Source organism: Lutra lutra, chromosome 3 (genome assembly GCF_902655055.1).
Source record: "Lutra lutra chromosome 3, mLutLut1.2, whole genome shotgun sequence".
NCBI classification, from domain to species: domain Eukaryota; kingdom Metazoa; phylum Chordata; class Mammalia; order Carnivora; family Mustelidae; genus Lutra; species Lutra lutra.
Window position 1 is genome coordinate 183,531,512 of NC_062280.1, and position 12,015 is coordinate 183,543,526.

Below are 12,015 nucleotides of genomic sequence, written 5' to 3' on the forward strand. Positions count from 1 at the left end.
GACTTATTTCGCTCAGCATAGGATGTTTTTAAAGATACTAGCTACCAACAAACTGTTGCCATTCAGCCATCCACTAAGAAAGGATAACTCTTCAAAGAATCAATCTCATTGATTTTATTTGAGAATTAAATGCAGCATTACCTGCATTGGAATCATCTGGTATGTTCACTTAAAATGTAGATTTCTGAGCAAATGTGGGGATGAGGCAGAATGTACATTTATATCATGTTTTTGTGCCCTCTCTTGAGTACCCAGATGGTTCTTATCCACATTAAAACAGGAGAATCACTGAATTAGAAAGATAGTAAAAATTCAGAAAAATCCAAATAGTAAGAATGGCACCTTTTTAGAGGAGTTTCTTTAAAGCCTGCTGAAAGTGGCAGGTTAATTGATGGGTAACAAACTTCATGAGACAGTCTCAATTCATAAGACTTAAAGGAGTCATGAGCAATTTGCACTAAGTATATGTAGAAAATCTTCTTATAAAGAAAAAACATTTTAGAAATACTCTATGGCCTGGGATTTGTTTTTTCAAGCCTATGAATGCAAAAATTAGTTCTCATAGTAAATGGTGACCTTTCCTAACATGGGAAGCAAAACATCAAAGATATTATATAAAATATTTCAAAATTAGTGGTGTTTGTTGACTACCACTTTGTAACAGGTGTCTGATAAATGTATAATTTAGATTTTTTCCTCTCTCTCTCCCAAACCAATTAAACTCAGATACTCTGAGACTCTGTATTTTAGAGGATCCTAATGTGTATGTATATATATATATATATATATATATATATATATCACAAAGCATCAACCAGTCAGCAAATATTTATTAATGGCTTTCTTTGTGCAGGCACAGTTCTAAGTGTTAATTATGAAATGTTGAGAAAGACCACATTCCTACTCTCAAGGAGGTTCTGTTTACAACACATAGGCACACACTAAACGAAATTTGAGATAATGACTGCAGTGGGTAAATAGAACATGATCAATCAATCATGAGCCATTAGAGGAGCAGCTTCATTAGCTTAAGATGTCCATCAGAGAAGTTTCTGTGAGGAGAAGACACTTGGCCTACATCATGAGGCAGCCATACAAGGGTCTGCAGGAGAACCACTTCTAGAAGAGTAACAAATGAGGCAGTGCTAAAATATGAAGAAATTAGTATAACCAAGGTTTGGAAGAAGCCAGTGTAGAGAAAATGGAGATAAGGTAAAATAGATTGTCCGCAAAGATAAGTGAGGCCATGGGAAGGAAAGTTGCCAGGGAAGCTGTTGGAGGATTTTAGCAGAGGAAAAACATGTCTGGATCTAAAAAGATTACTCTGGCAGAAATAGACTGATGTTTGTGTCCCCCCACACCCAAATTCATATATTGAAATCCTAAGCCTGGTGATGGGTACTAAGGAGGGCATGGATTACATGGAGCACTGGGTGTTATATGCAAACAATGTATCATGGAATACTACCTCAAAAACTAATGATGTACTGTGTGGTGACTAACATAACGTAATAAGAAAAAAAAGAAAAAAGAAGAAGAAATCCTAGGCTCTACTATTAGGAGGTGTGGAACCTGTGGGAGGTAGTTAAGTCTTCAGGATGCAGTCCTCATGAATCAGTGTCCTTATAAAAGCAACCCCAGGGAGCTCTCTATTCTATGGGGATACAAGAAGAAGTTAGTAGTCTTGGAGGAAGCTCTCAGCAGAATCTGACCATGATGGGACCCTGATGTTGGACTTCTAGCCTCAGAACCATGAGAAATAAGCCACCCTATCTATGGTGGTTTCTTATAGCAACCCAAACTAGGACACCGACCTCTGAGGTTACAAAGTTACTTACAATCAAATGAGAAGACAGAAAGGAGCAGAAAGGAGACTATTTAGAAGGCTGTTGCCATGTCATAGATGAATTATGTGTCTTGAACTTGTGTCCAACCAATAGATGGTGACAAGTGATTGGATTTGAAGGTAAATTGACTGTAGAAAGAATCTGCAAAGGAGGAAGTGAGGGTATATACTTCGGTGCTCTGGACTGAAATTGCATCCTCCCAAATTCACATGTTGAAGCCCTAATATCCAATGTGAGAGTATATGGTGATGGTCCTCTGAGAAGTAATTGGGTTTAGATGAGATCATTAACTTATAGTTCTCACGATGTGATTAGTACCCTATAAGAAGAGACATCACATAGTTCTCTTTCTCTAGCACATAGTCAGAAAGTGGCTGTCTACAAACCCAAGGAACTTGAACTTCCAGCCTCCAGAACTGTAAGAAAAATAACATCTGTTGCTTAAGCCACTGAATATATGGATATTTTCTATGGTAACCTGAGCTGACTTATACATTAGCTTTTTAGCCTGAGAAAGCTTGTGGTAACTTCTACAAAGTTAGAGAAGATTCGAAGAGGACAGGGTTTAGTATCAAGAAACGTAAAGAGTTTGATTAAAAATAAGATGTCAACCTCTAAGTTATTAAATAGGTTGTTTTTTGTTTTTTTTGTGTTTTTTTTTTGTTTTGTTGTTGTTTGTTTTAGTCTAGGGCATAGGATATTCTGGATAAACAAAAATATTTGGTAGTTATTATTAGAAAGATGAGATGTAAAATTTTGGACTAGGTAAGATTATTAAAGAAAGCAGTGATGGATAGGGAAATTGTCAAGAGCTGTTGCTTTGGGTAATTTGTTTTCATAGTCAAATCAGGTGTAGCCAGGGGAAAATAAGTCAAAGAATGTTTTAAGATGATTAATACTAAGACACATTTATGTGCTGATGGTAATGAACCACAGAATGAGGGGAAAGTATGATGGAGGGGAAAAAAAAGTAGGATATTCGCCAAAGTAAAGGCACTGAGAAGGTGAAAAGATATGGCATTTGGGGCAGAGATGAAAAGCAGGACACATTTTCCATTATAACCTGAGGGGAAGGTAGGACATGGGGACACATAGACAACTAGATTAATGAATTAGGTGGACAAAAGAAGAGGCTGTCCTATATGATCACATCTATTGGGAGGTAAGGTTATCATCTGACAATCAAAGAGATGGTAGCATTAATGGATTGAAGGTTTTGATGAGATAAGAGACCTGAGTGAATGGGAATATTGTATAGTACATAAGATGGAAAATAGGAAATGTTGACCCCACAGTGATGCTTGAGATCATGATGACAGAGCTAGTAACATTTTGGGGGATGTCAGTTCATGAGTGATGAGAAGTGGAAGAAAAGGTAGTTGAAGGTGAAGGTGTCGAGAACTGAGAGATCAAGGTGCTAGATGATTCTCTATATGAATGCTAAGGTCTTCAATAGTTAATACAGGCATAAAGTTGAATAAAATAGGAAAACTAGACACAATTAATAAGTGAATTATAAATAAGTGAATGAGAGGTTAATGTATTTTATCACAAAGGAAGAGCTGCCTGATGCCTTGTATTCTTAAAGGAGGAGGAGGTTTGGGAAGAGTAAGGGGAAAAAAATGGTTTAGAAGCAGCAAAGAATGACACCTACCTCCAGGCAGTAATGAACCTGAGATGTGTCTCCAAAAACAAGTTACACATGAATGAGGTTCTCAAGGATTAGGCAGATATAGATTTGGGGAGAGAGGTAAAATTATGAAATGTAGGGGCGCCTGGGTGGCTCAGTGGGTTAGGCCGCTGCCTTCGGCTCAGGTCATGATCCCAGGTCCTGGGTTCGAGCCCCGCATCGGGCTTTCTGCTCAGCAGGGAGCCTGCTTCCTCCTCTCTCTCTGCCTGCCTCTCTGCCTACTTGTGATTTCTCTCTGTCAAATAAATAAATAAAATCTTTAAAAAAAAAAAATTATGAAATGTACATCCTGGAAAACCAAAGTGTGAAAGTAAAAGTGATGTGTAGACATTCTGTCTAGCAATATTGAGGGCATCGTTGAAAAATGTGATTGAATAATGTGTCCTATGGCTATAGGATTTTTTCTGAGGATCTTTAAGAACTGAGATATAGGTATTAAATAAGGTATTTTAAAATATAGCTTAGAATTACCTTTTATTGACAACATATTGTCTAAATATAGGCTTAAGTAAAAGCTCTGTAGGTGAGTGACTAAATGTATACTAGGCACTAAAAACACACACACACGTATGCTTAAATAAATAATGAACTACAGGGGCACCTGGGTGGCTCGGTTGGTTGAGCATCTGCCCTCGGCTCTGGTCATGCTCTCAGGGTCCTGGGATTGAGCCCCCAATCCCTGCTTTCTACTCAGCAGGGGGTCTGGTTCTCCCCCTCTCTCTCCATCTCCCTCTGCTGGTACTCACTCTCTCTCTTTTTCAAATAAATAATAAATAAAAATCTTTTTAAAAATGTAGTAGGAATCATACCATACCATATCATTCTATATTATTAATAAAAATAACATCAGACTGATACTATTGTTAATGTTTGGTTAAACATATAATACTTCTCAATAAGCCTTTTAGAAATTATATCTTGACAAACTCTAAGAACAGTGTCTTTACATGTGCTAAAAATGCTATGATCTTAAAAAGAAATGGGATTGTTTTTGTGACTGTACTGAGCTGGGGAGGAGGAAATCTATTGAAGTGAAAAGAGCAGTAACTCTGAGTTAAATATAAATGAATATAATAGTCTTTTGATCTTAGATTGCTACTTAATGTTTTTAGGTCTCAGTTTTCTTATCTGGAAGAACAGTATTTTGAGATCTACATTGTAGCTTTGTTATAAGCATTAAAAATATCGAAGACATAATACCTAATCAAATGTCTAAAATATAGAAAGCCCTAAATAGTTAATAGTTGCTGATGGCACTCTGCCATCTTTCTGATACAGGCTGAAGTTACATAAATAAACATAAATGCCAAAGCTAAAATCTCTTTTTTCATTCATTAGTGAAAAGGCTGTTTTTTGTTGTTCGAACTATCTTAATGATATTAGCAGGTTGGATTCCACTTTTAAAATAAATTCTTTAACTCTTAAGTCACTTTCATCTACACATTATTTTTTAATATTTCAACTGAGAAAGAAAACCTGGATTTGTATAGTGCTGATTCATCTCTGTATTTCAATATCAGCCCCTTGTAAATATTTTGATGTTCACGAAGCTGTAGAAGCTTCTTCTCAATGAACAATGAGTTCTCAGCTCAAAGGGGAGAAAGAGGAATTCCTGAATGGAGGAAGAGAACAATGAGATGGACAGACAGGAGATTTACTTGATCCAACACTATGGTGAAGAGGGAATTGGTTCCACACGGGATCAGATAGACATGGGAGAGGTTAGGGAGTGAAATGTCAAGATGAAGCAGAGAGAAAAGCACGAGGGCCCTGACATAGGAACCTAGAAGAGAGTATTTCCTTGTGAGTTTTGAGGGGCAGTTGATATTTTAAATGGATTGGAGAGTCCACTTCCATAAGGTGAAAAAATCCACTTTCATAAGTTGAAAAAGCAAAGCCAAAATGAAGGAATCTTGATTGGTGGTTATTTTTTAATTATTTTTTTAATTTTAATTTTTATATATATATTTTAATTTAAGAGACAGAGATCACAAGTAGGCAGAGAGGCAGGCAGAGAGAGAGAGAGAGGGGGAAGCAGGCTCCTCGCTGAGCAGAGAGACCAATGTGGGGCTTGATCCCAGGACCCTGAGATCATGACCTGAGCTGAAGGCAGAGGCTTAACCCACTGAGACACCCAGGCGCCCTTGATTGGTTATTATTATTATTTTTTAAAGATTTTATTTATTTATTTGACAGACAGAGATCACAAGTAGGCAGAGAGGCAGGCAGAGAGAGAGGAGGAAGCAGGCTCCTGGCTGAGCAGGGAGCCTGATGCGGGGCTCGATCCCAGGACCTGGGATCATGACCTGAGCCGGAGGCAGAGGCTTAACCCACTGAGCCACCCAGGCGCCCCTTGATTGGTTATTATTGATAGAGCCTTTGGCAGACAACAGGATTAAGTTTGAGAAAGCAAATCAATATACTATTATCAACATATTAATGAGCTTTGATGAGTAATTAATAATTTATATAAAATGATGCTTTAATGAATATCACTGTACTTTAATGAACAGGCATAAAGATATTGATCATGTGGTAAAGTCAGTAGTATTACTTGAACTTCCTTTATAACACGAGAAATAAAACTGTGTGTTATGAATCCCCTATAGTAGAATGACCACAAATCCATATCCCATTTGGTAGAAATGAAACAAACAAACAAACAAACAAAAAACATCAATTGAGTACTGTGGTGTGCTTGAGTTATCTTTTGCCGCATACCATAACACCCCAAGTGTACTGGCATGAAACAATGAATATTTTATTCTGCTTTTAAATTCTGTGACTTAAAGTTTGGACAGACTGTAGAAAAGAGTATGTTTCATGATGTCTGGAACCTCAGCTGGGAAGACTCGAAGGCTGAAAGTGAGTTGGTGGCTGCAGCCTAGACATTTGAAGGCATGCCTTCGTTGTGGTTGCCAACACACACACACACACACACACACACACACACACACACACACACGGCAATGTGCTCTTATCCTGTGGTCCCCTGCTTCTTCACAGCTTGGTGCCTGGCTTCCAAGATCAAAGCCCTAGAGCTCCAGGCTGAAGCTGAATCTCTTGTTATAACCTTGCCTTGAAAATCACAACCTTATCATTCACACTGTACTCTCAGGCTGGGCCAAATTCAAGAGGAGGGAACATAAACCTCATTCTCCTGGGAGGAACGTTGATACCCGATTCTAAAAAGAGCATGTGGCTGTTTTTTTTTTTAATATACTCTGTTAAATATGGGGACAGGGACTATCAGTTTTGCTGAGCATCTGTCTCTGGGATCTAGTCCTGACTTCTGTCTCCTTCTTGATATTTTATATGTTTTGTTCTGTATTACAGATTTAGTATTTTGCTTATACTAGTTAAGGCTAACTCTTAATATAAAAGGTAAGAGAAAGGGGTTTTTTGTTTGTTTTTTTTTGTTTTCCGGATAGTCTTTAGGTGGGGAACAGAAAATGTTCCTGAGGATGTTCCTATGCTTTATAAGGTGAGGGCTGTTCCAGTGTAAATGCATCACAAAGGAAACTGTAAGAAATATTTTAGGGCATACTGGATTTCAATTAGATTTTGTAAGACAGAATAATTTTCTCACTCTGCTAAGATGACCAAGATTAGATTAGTCAGTAGTTTGTGGGGAAATGCAGATGGAGTTAAATCAGATAATAATTTAAGGACGTGCTGAATTTCTAATCTAAAACTTTTAACTAAAACCCGAGTCTAAGTTTGGAAACAGCTCTAGAGATCCTGCCTAGAGGATCTCTAGAGATTGGTGAGGAAAAAAAAACAAAAACAAAAAAAAAAACACTTGTCCTTAAGGGTGCAAATTAATGCAAAGGTCACACCGTGATTTAACAGCTAAGGCAAGGTGGGGATCCAGGTCTTCTAATTTCTATTTCCGGTCCACAAGAGGTTTAGTATTTTTATCATATTTATATTGCAAATGATTATGCTTGAAGCTAAACTACCAGAAATCTTTTTTTTTTTTTAAAGATTTTATTTATTTATTTCACAGACAGAGATCACAAGTAGGCAGAGAGGCAGGCAGAGAAAGAAGGGGGAAGCAGCCTCCCCACCAAGCAGTCCTATGTGGGGCTCGATCCCAGGACCCTGGGATCATGACCTGAGCCGAAGTCAGAGGCTTTAACCCACTGAGCCACCCAGGTGCCCCAGAATTTTTTACTTTAAATAGAATAATTACAATTAGGTGATTCACATTGGACAACACATTTCTAATATATAAACATAAAGTTAGTAATGGCTGATAATAGGGATTTAGACCACTATGACTACCTATAAGAAATGACTCTTCTTTACAGACAGAACAGAGGATTGAAAAACAATTTCCCAGTTCCATTGAAGTGGAAGTTAACTATCTTTAGGAAAGGTTTTTATCAGTTAGTTTTGGTCCTCCACACTGGAAAAAGAAAGATTCATCTCCCTTGGTTAAGAGAAAAATATATTTTCAGATCCATAACAGAAAAAAATGTTGGGAAAATGGCTTATATTCAGGATGATTTTTTCCCCCCAGATCTTATTAATGTATTATACATCTCATGATATGAGGACAGAATGGTACTTTATTTTTTTTAATATTTTATTTACTTATTTGAGAGAGCATGAGAGACAGAAAGAGAGAACATGAGCAGGAGAGGGGGCAGGGGGAGAAGAAGAAGTGGACTCCCCTTGGAGTAGGTAACCCAATGCAAGGCTCAATCCCAGTGTCCTGGGATCACAACCGGAGCTGAAGGCAACTGCTTAACCAACTGACCCACCCAGGCACCCCAGAATGGTACTTTAAATAATCCTATTTTAGCCTAAATTTGCCACTGTAGTGGTTGAAAAACATTCAAAGTAAATACCTTAAAGATAAAATACTTTTACAGTATGATAAAAAATTAAAGTTAGATCTCTAAAGATATCAAGTCCTTCATTTGGAAATGATAAAACCATGGTATAGAGATATTAAACACTTTACTAAGGTCACTTTTGGTTAATCTGAGTTAGGATGATGGGTCTTCATGGGGAGGGAGCTACTGAATTATCCTTCCAAGAGATCCTATTAACTATATACAAACAGATACAAAGAGTTTTGAGTATTGGTGTTACCATTAAACTAAATTTATCCAATTCAAATTTGGGGAAAGTTAAAGAATATATATTATAATCTCCCATATTTTTATTGTGATTTATTTTGATAGTGAATGTAGGCTATGAATCAAGACAAAAAGTGTATAACTCTTCTAAATACATAAGTAATTGTATTTTGGCAATCTAAGAGGGTAGAGGATTAAAAACATATAACTACTTTGGAGAGTTTCTCAAAAACAATGAAAAATATTAAAAAGAGATTGAAAATAGCAAAAAGAGAAACTTTTTGTCAAAGAAAAAAGATGACTCTGTTCTGAAGAATAAGAAAATGGACTTAATGGAGAATATTTTTATTTTATTTTATGTATGTATTTATTTATTTTTTTACTCATTGGAGAATTTTAAAAGGGACTGGGCATCCTTTCAGAAATATGATGAGAAGAAAGGCTTCATAGAGACAATGTTAGAAATGTCTGAAAGGAGAACTGAGTCATGGGTAAACTGTGGGGGAGGGAAAAAAGTCACCACTGGGCATTAATTATAGAGGAATGGAAAAAGAACAAAAGACCCAAATATCATTAGTTTGGTCAATCAGTCTTCTTGGTGACTATATGTATGAGAGTTTGTGCTCGTGAACACAGGTACATCAGAGAAGATCGTGCATATTTGATCAAAATACTGTCTGGACAGTAAGTTTAGAAATAGGCTAAACTTGGAAGAACATATCCAGGGCATTTAAGGCACTTAACAAAAAGTAACTCAGGATTCACATTTGGAACCTTTAAAATACCGCACTTCATGGGACACCAGGATGGCTCAATCAGTTAAGCCTGATTTCAGCTCAGGCCATGATCTCCTCGGTGCTGGGATCGAGCCCCATGTCGGGCTTTGAGCCCAGCTCAGAACTTGCTTCTCTTCCTAGACTCATGCTTTCTTTCTTTCTCTGTTAAATACAAATATTTTTTTTAAAAAAATAGGTATAGCACTTAATTTTCTAAATGTAATGTTGGAACCATCAGCATCCTAAATTTAAGTGATCTATTTAACTAAATATTCACATGCTTAAATGAATATTTTATCTTATGAAGATATCAGTTTATTTAAATTGATTCTTGTGAATATTCTGTCATTATTTTGGTATTACGGTGATTCTTTTTGGTCCTAGGTCAAATAAGATTCTAATCACTGTATCATCTCTCAACATTGTTGGAAAAGTGGCCTGGGATTTTTTTTTTTTTAAGATTTTATTTATTTATTTGAGAGAAAGAGAGAGACTGCATAAGCAGGCAGAGTGGCAGGCAGAGGGAGAGGGAAAAGAAGACTCCCCACTGAGCAGGGAGCCTGACGAGGGACTTAGTCCCAGGACCCTGGCATCATGACCTGAGCTGAAGGCAGATACTTCACCTATGGAGCCACCCAGGTGCCCCCTGAATTTTACTTTGTGTAAAAACTTATTTTGCTTGTGGTACCATTGACATATGTATTCTCTATGGCTAAAGCTTCTGGGGCTATTTGGAAAAACCTATCTCCAGTATTACACAATCCAGTATACAAATGAGTGTTTTGTGTGTACAAATAAGTATGTACACCTTTAGAGCTGTAACAGGATTGGCTCATTCATATGGCATTTGTGAAAAGAAAAAATCCCTTTTCTCATTGCATCTAGCTCATCAGCAGTCATGTAGGATCCATGAAACTCTGGCAGGCTAATTTTGTAGCTCTCAATAGACAGGCTCCATTTCTTCACAGTTTTTTGTTTTTGTTTTGTTTTGTTTTTAAGATTTATTTTTTTGACAGAGATCACAAGTAGGCAGAAAGGCAGGCTGAGAGAGAGGGGAAAGCAGGCTCCCTGCTGACCAGAGAGTCCAATGCAGGGCTTGATCCCAGGACCCTGAGATCATGACCTAAGCTGAAGGCAGAGGCTTAACCCACTGAGCTACCCAGGCACCCCTTCTTCACCGTTCTTGACAGGACTTTCCCAGTTTCATCTCTTGCTCCTTCCTGTATTCCAGTCTACAGGACACTTAAGGGACATTACTTCCTCTTCCCAGTTACAACTCACAATCTTTATTCTAATTTATAGGCTGCTCTTCCTCAGGTTTCCACTCAGCAATATTCTATCCACATTCTTTTTGAACTAATAATCTACTCAAACCACTCATAAGGCAGAGTTTTATCTTCTAGTATTTAGTTTATGTTGGTTAGATGAATGCAGTATCTGCTACTTGATTTTGCATTGAGATCAATTTTATATGAGATTATTCAATACACGATGTTCACTGTGACTAATTTATCCTTTTATTCCAAGGGCCCAACACTGTGCCTGACCCGAAGTTTTCAACAAAAATCTAAATGAATCAACACAATGAGTATTTCAAAGGTTCATCTAGGTTTTCTTTGAAAAGCTTCTCTAAATAACCTGAATTAGTCAAAGGGAAAATATGATCAAAAACAGGGCAGGATTTTAGAGCTTTATTTTCCTTCTTATTGTAGGAAATATTTTCTTAGTAGACGAAGACACAAAGAGAAATAAATGCCAGCAATCAGACAACAATCCAAGAACAGCAGGTGGTTTGAACACTTGGTTTGAATAAGCAGACATTCTACATTGCTCTGACAAAGATTTAAGAGTCGCCTCTGGGAAGAATGGCAAGCCAAAACATAAACATTAAGGCTGTCACCCAGGGATGTTTGTGGGAGACAAAGACATCAATAGACTCAACCCTTTTGAAACAAATGGCAAGCTTTGAATACTAGATCTTTCATTGAATTACTGATAACAGTGCTGATATTGGAGTCTTTGTTTATATTTTTGATGGATGTATTATATATCTCTTATAATAGACCTGTTAAATGTAGTTTCATATTGAGAAGCTCTCGGCCTAGAGACACGGCTTAAAATACACGGACAACATCGAACGAATCACCTTAAAAATGAATCCATTATTAACTTAAAAACAATGTACATATTATACATTCAAAAATACAGTTGTACTTCAAAGAACAGAATAGTTTAGAACTCTTTTATTATATTCTTAAAGCTGCATTAAAGTTGCATTCCATTATTCCATAATTTATCGAATCCCAACTGTTTCAGGAAGCATGCTGTGTTAGTTTTCTATTGCTGCCATAGCAAATTGGCACAAACTTTGTGGCATCAAACAATACCCATGTATTATCTCATAGTTCTTTAGGTCAAAAGTCCAAGTAGTCTTAATTGGGTTCTCTGCTAAAGTCTCACAGAATAAAATCAAGGTATTAGCTAGGCTAGCTCTTACTTGTAGGTCATACCAAAAAAATGCACATCCAAGTTCCTTCAGGTTGTCGGCAGAATTGGCTGGAATCCTCTCCTGACTCTCTCTTCTACTATAAACTCTTCTACGACAATATTAA

At 37.1% G+C, this 12,015-nt stretch overlaps 1 protein-coding gene across 1 annotated transcript in view; it reads left to right on the plus strand.

Moving 5' to 3' along the window:
• Positions 1 to 12,015, plus strand: part of GPC5 (glypican 5) — a 1,410,504-nt gene that overhangs the window by 977,750 nt on the left and 420,739 nt on the right. The gene's annotated exons all lie outside the window — the stretch shown is intronic.